This window comes from Podarcis melisellensis (genome assembly GCF_964234715.1).
Source record: "Podarcis melisellensis genome assembly, chromosome: 1".
NCBI classification, from domain to species: Eukaryota; Metazoa; Chordata; class Lepidosauria; order Squamata; family Lacertidae; genus Podarcis; species Podarcis melisellensis.
In genome coordinates this window covers 110,063,307-110,069,035 of record NC_138528.1, presented here as the reverse complement: position 1 = coordinate 110,069,035, position 5,729 = coordinate 110,063,307, and the positions used below count along the sequence as shown (strand labels likewise).

General features: G+C 40.2%; 1 long non-coding RNA gene across 1 annotated transcript; it reads right to left on the bottom strand.

Annotated features, from left to right (window-relative positions):
• Positions 1 to 223: 223 nt before the first annotated feature.
• LOC309363708 lies at positions 224 to 5,463 on the bottom strand. Its single transcript, XR_014165547.1, has 3 exons — positions 5,063 to 5,463; positions 2,152 to 2,218; positions 224 to 348 (listed from the first exon to the last, which is right to left on the bottom strand). It is a non-coding gene; the product is annotated as an uncharacterized lncRNA (long non-coding RNA).
• Between the last annotated feature and the right edge of the window lie 266 nt (positions 5,464 to 5,729).

Here is a 5,729-nt window from a genome sequence, read left to right as displayed (position 1 = left end):
GTGCACATATTGACTGTGTGATTGAAAAGAACACCATGCAAAACAGAGGTGAATTAAATCTTCTAGCCGTGTTGGTTTGATTGGAAGGTTCCTAAAGGAAATGTCACCTAAATAATTAGGAAAGGGTAAATTACGAAGGGAGAGGGAAGAAAACCACACAGAATTGATGCTAAAACCAATAAAAAAATGGGCAACTTTTTTTTTTTAATTCCCATCTCAACAAGTGCATTAATAATACAGAAATGATAATAGATTGCATATTCTCTTCAAATCTCAGGGGTTCAATTTCATCTTTGCTTTTGCTTCCAATAAACTGTCTTCCACACACTGTGCTATTTAAGTGTTCACCTGAAAAAAGAAGTATTCCTCTAAAAATGTTGAATTTCACTCTTTTCAGAAAAAGAGGAAGCTGCAAGGCTAAAAAATAGAAAGGCACATAATTGCTCAAAAAGAATTTTTTTTAATCATAGCACAACTGCTTAGTCAATTACTTGCAGGGGTGTAGCATGTGGGGGGGGGGGTTCCAGAGGGGCTGTGGCCCCAGGCATGGGTTTTTGAGGGTGCGTGAAGCAGGCATTCCCCAGATAAGCGACCACATCCATCCTCTACTTCCTGCTACTTACTCATCCACCATGCTCCTCACCATCACTGGACTGCCGGCCAATGATAACAACCTCCACAAAGATTTGTAACTCCGCCTCCCCTCCCCTCCCCCCCAAAATATCTAGCAGCTCTTTCCTACTGGCTATCATATACCCCTAAACAGAAATGTGAGCTTACTTGTGAGCTTAAAATGTTTGCTGACACAGAACATATAGAGCTTGCCTACCTAATATATCAGATGAAGCCAGGATCTAAGAAATCTACAACTAAGACCAGTTCATAAGACATAGTATATTGGATTGGCACCACAACAGAATACACACAATGGCTAATCCTCTTTGCAGATCACAACTGCGCCGCACAAAGAAAATAAAATTATTCAAAGGAGGATTTTCTAAATGAACAGCTGACAATAAGCTGAAGTGGAAAAAATTAGACCATTTTACAATGTTTGGGGGCATGTTGCTTGAAACAATTGAACATTGCATTATCTAACAAGACAAAGAGAAATGTGGGGAGTAAAATCCACACGAGATATGATCCATATATCTGCCTTTCCCTAGATTTGCATTTCACAGTGTCCTTGAAGTTTAGAGTAAGCAGCAAATGCATATTTATGTAGTTCTGTTCCACTCATTTGTCTAGGGCTTCATGGTGGGTGCTATTGTATATGAATGACACCAGTCGTCCTTACATGCTTTATTTCATCCATCGATCTGACATCTCTAGCAATGCAATCTCAGGTAAAGGGAATGTCTTTTTTCCATGTTACAGTAGTTTTAAAAAAAACCAACCACAAACTTTTTTTTTTAATGACAGTCTTCCTTCAAGCAACTCAAAACACTATCTATGCAACTCTGTGTTGTGGCAAACAGAATACTTTAGTTTTCACATTCCATGAAAAGCATCTAAGGGTGATGTAGTTGAGGGTATGAAAAGGGGAAAAAAACATGCCACATAAAGAACTTTCATTGTGGCTACATCCATAAAAACAGAAATCCATGTCTTGATTTTGAATCCACTAGCATCAATCTGCCAGCAAGACATACACTATTCACCAGGGGGTCCCAGACTGTGGTCTGTGGACCACCCACGTGGTTTGTGGTGTGCTGCCATTAAATATGCAGAGTGATTTTTAATTGCATTTTAATTGTTTCTTTTATTTCATTATATTGCATTTTGCTGCCTAACAATTTGAATTCGGTGGAATTCGCACTGTTGTTTCATCACAGGACAAACTCATGAAAGTATGTTGTTTCATCAAAGGACAAAACTCCACACTTGCTTTAGGTAAAAAGCAAATGACAAGCTAGGGGAAGGTAGAATCCCTGCTTGACAAACTGTGCTATTTTATCAAAACTATTTTCCTTGAGGCAGAATACTCAAATACTCGGGGGGGGGGTGTTGTGTTGGGAATTTTCTTTATTATAGGATGGTGTTAGAAACAAAAAATCAGTGAAAGATGGTTCATTAGAGTGGAATGGGGTGCTGCCCCACCAGCCTCAATCTGCCCTCAGCCAACCCCCACCTGCCTGCCTTCTTACTTACATCCCACCCAGAGGATGGCCCTAGCTGTCACCTTCACCTCCTTCATCTCAAGTAATCTTTGTATAACCTAACAGGAAGGAAGATAAGGACAGAACTAGAATTAGTCGGTTCTGCCTGTCATTAGCCCAGATTCTACCTACAGTTGCCCTCTTTGCCCTCCACCCTACCAGTCCCAAGGGTCACCAGCCACAGAACCTTCAAGTGTCCGTATATTCCAAGGATGTCCCTGATTTAGAGAAGCCATCCCGGTTTCTTATTTGATCCCAGAATACCCTGCTTTTTCTTAGGACGTCCCTATTTTCATTGGGGAAATGTTGGATGGCATGGAGTTATCCAACCCCCAAGCCATTTGAAGACAATCCTGTACAGTCATACCTCAGGTTGAATGTGCTTCAGGTTGAGCGCTTTTGGGTTGCGCTTCGTGGCAACCCGGAAGTAACGGAGCGCGTTACTTCCAGGTTTTACTGCTCGCACATGCGCATACACTCAAAATTACGTCACACACATGTGTGTAAGCAGCAAAACGCAACCCGCGCCGTCACGTCTTACGTTCCATTCAGGATGCGAACGGGACTCCAGAACAGATCCCGTTTGCATCCCGAGGTACCACTGTATGGGGAAGTTTTTTAATGTTTAATGTTTTATCATGTTTTTCTATATGTTGGAAGCCACCCAGAGTGACTGGGGCAACCCAGGAAGATGTGTGTGCTATAAAGAGTAAAATTATCGTTATGGAATGGGATGTCCCTATTTTCATCAGATAAAAGTTGGAGAATATGCAGCCGCCACTGCAAAAAGTGGCATCTTCTATTTTTTAATTGTCTTAGGTAGATTGTCAGCTTGCCTGTAGTAGGTATTTCTGAGACTTATTATTTTTTAAAGGAATCATTATTTTCATTTGCATTTTTTTTAAAAAAAAAAAGTCCTGCTGTAGAATAAAAGTTAACATGACCACTGAGCGTTAGTATCAGTTTACGGAGATGAGCTTGGCCTACGTAAATGCATTCCGACCTTGGAATGGCTGCCTGTTGCCACTGACAGAATATTTAGGATTGCAGGCCTAGCTATCCATGTGACTTCACGTCTTTGAAGCTGCTCTTTTCTTCATCTCCACATGCCTTCTGATTGTGATAAACGAGGGCAGCCATCCTGTTGAGGGGAATGACAACACTGCCGAGGATGACAGTGTGGCTGGCACAGAGAAGGAGCTGTGAAATTTTCACACACACACACAAAATTCCACCAGAATCAGTTGCTGCTGCAAAGGTTTCACACAATTAGCCTTTTGTGTCATTTGTATCAAGGTGAATACTGAACCTGTCTTCCTGCAAAGCGGCAGGAGGAATAAAATGTCTTCCTCTAAAGGTTTAGAACACTAAAAGAAAGTCATTCAGCTTGCCAGTCTCTCATACATTTATATCTTAAGACAGCCTTCTCTCACTCTGGGCCACAAGTGATGTAAAATAACATACCCTCCAACATTTCTCCGATGAAAATAGCGACGTCCCATTCCATTACGATAATTTTACTTTATACCCCACACATCTTACTGGGTTGCCCAGCCACTCTGGGACACTTCCAACATATATAAAAACATAATAAGACATTAAACATTTAAAAACTTCCTTATACAGGATTGCCTTCAGACTGCTCGGGCGTCAGATAATTCCACAACCTCCAACATTTCTCCAATGAAAATAGGGACATCCTAAGGAAAAGTGGGACATTCTGGAATCAAATTAGAATCCAGGACGTCTTTTCTAAATTAGGGATGTCCCTGGAAAATAGGAACACTTGGAGGGTCTGAAATAAGGGGGGGGCATAATTATATTTTCCAAAACATTCTACTAAATCACACTTGCACACACCCCTGTATTATACTATGATTCTATGATTCTATATCTAACGCAAACATTTTTCTATGCAATTCCACCTAACTTACACATTTTCCCATATTTGCCTTATAGAATTCATTTTTATGTGATTTTCACTAATAACTTGCATTTTTATGTAGACTTTACCCTAGTATATGCATTTTGTATATACTTTACCCTAGTATACGTTGCCCTAGCATATGCATTTTGTTCATATTATTTGGCTGGAGAACTGCATTTCAAAATTTAGAGATTGCAAATTTCAAAGGATGGCTGCATTTCTATCTCTGTATTGTTCCACAGGGTGTGAATTTGGCAAGTTCACCTTTAAATGCAAAATGAATTGAATATACTCCCCATTCCTACCTCCCAGCGAGAATGAAGGTCAATATTATTATTATTATTATTATTATTATTATTATTACTACTATTACTATTTATTTGTACTCCGCCCTCCCCGGCAAAAGCCAGGCTCAGAGCAGCTAACATCATATAAATGACACAGTATACATAAAAACAGGCATCGATTAATTAAAATACATCTTAAAATTAATTCAGACTAATTAAAATATGGACAAATGGCAGTTATCTGGTTAAGATTGAGAGCAGTTAATACTGCCCGGAACAACTGTTTTCACTGATCATGTAAGGACCTGTGAACAGGCTGGGATAGTGCTATTTGAAAGTCTGCAGAACTTCACATATATTATCTCAGTAATCCTCAGAGTACCCGTCTAAATACAGTAGCATTATTATTCCCATATTGAAAATGGGATAGGGTCATAAAATACTATTTTCAAAAACTATGTTAGGAAAAAATGTGTTAGAAATAGCATAAAAGAACAACATTAATGTTACATTGAAATACAACAAAGGCAGAGACCACAGATGAAAAGTAACCTTTACTGTAGATACTGGTGAAAGTACATAGAATAGTTTCCCCGACTTTTCATGTCGGTGACAGACTTTTTAGACATCATTTTGCGAAACAGTAATTCGGTTTTACTAGCAAACCAGAGGTTAAACTAGCCCCTTACCAGTCCCAGGAGGAGCGTGGGGAGCATTCGTGCAACACACCTACACACTGCAGCCAACACACTAACGTGTCACGACACAGTTTGCAACGCTCTGGCCTGCAGAAATAAAAATGTTTCGATTTTCAGTGGACAAAAGACACCTGCATCCAGGTTTCATGGGGATAAGTGCTCTACAGTATTGGTGCCCCTATTGAGAAGGCCTTATCATGGTTGCCCAAATGCACCAGCTCTCTGGACAGTTGGACAACATGTACCATTTCCAAGAGATGTTTCATCATTTGTTGTATCATGTGGTGCTTTATCTTTAAATATGTTTTATTTTTTGTGTCGTGTGATGCCTCCAGTTGCTACTATAGTTTCTGTGTAAACAGCTCTATAACCGGTGGCGTGTTGGACTAGGACCTACCTCACGATATTGTTTTGAGGATAAAATGGGGAGCTGGAGAATCATGGGGGAAAGGTGGTGTACAGAAATAATAAACAAACAAACAAACAAACAGGGCTATAGTCTAAACCACTGAGCCTAGGGTTTTCCGATCGGAAGGTCGGCGGTTCAAATCTCTGTGATGGAGTGAGCTCCCATTGCTCAGTCCCAGCTCCTGCCAACCTAGCAGTTTGACAGCATGTCAAAGTAGATAAATAGGTACCGCTCCAGCAGGAAGGTAAA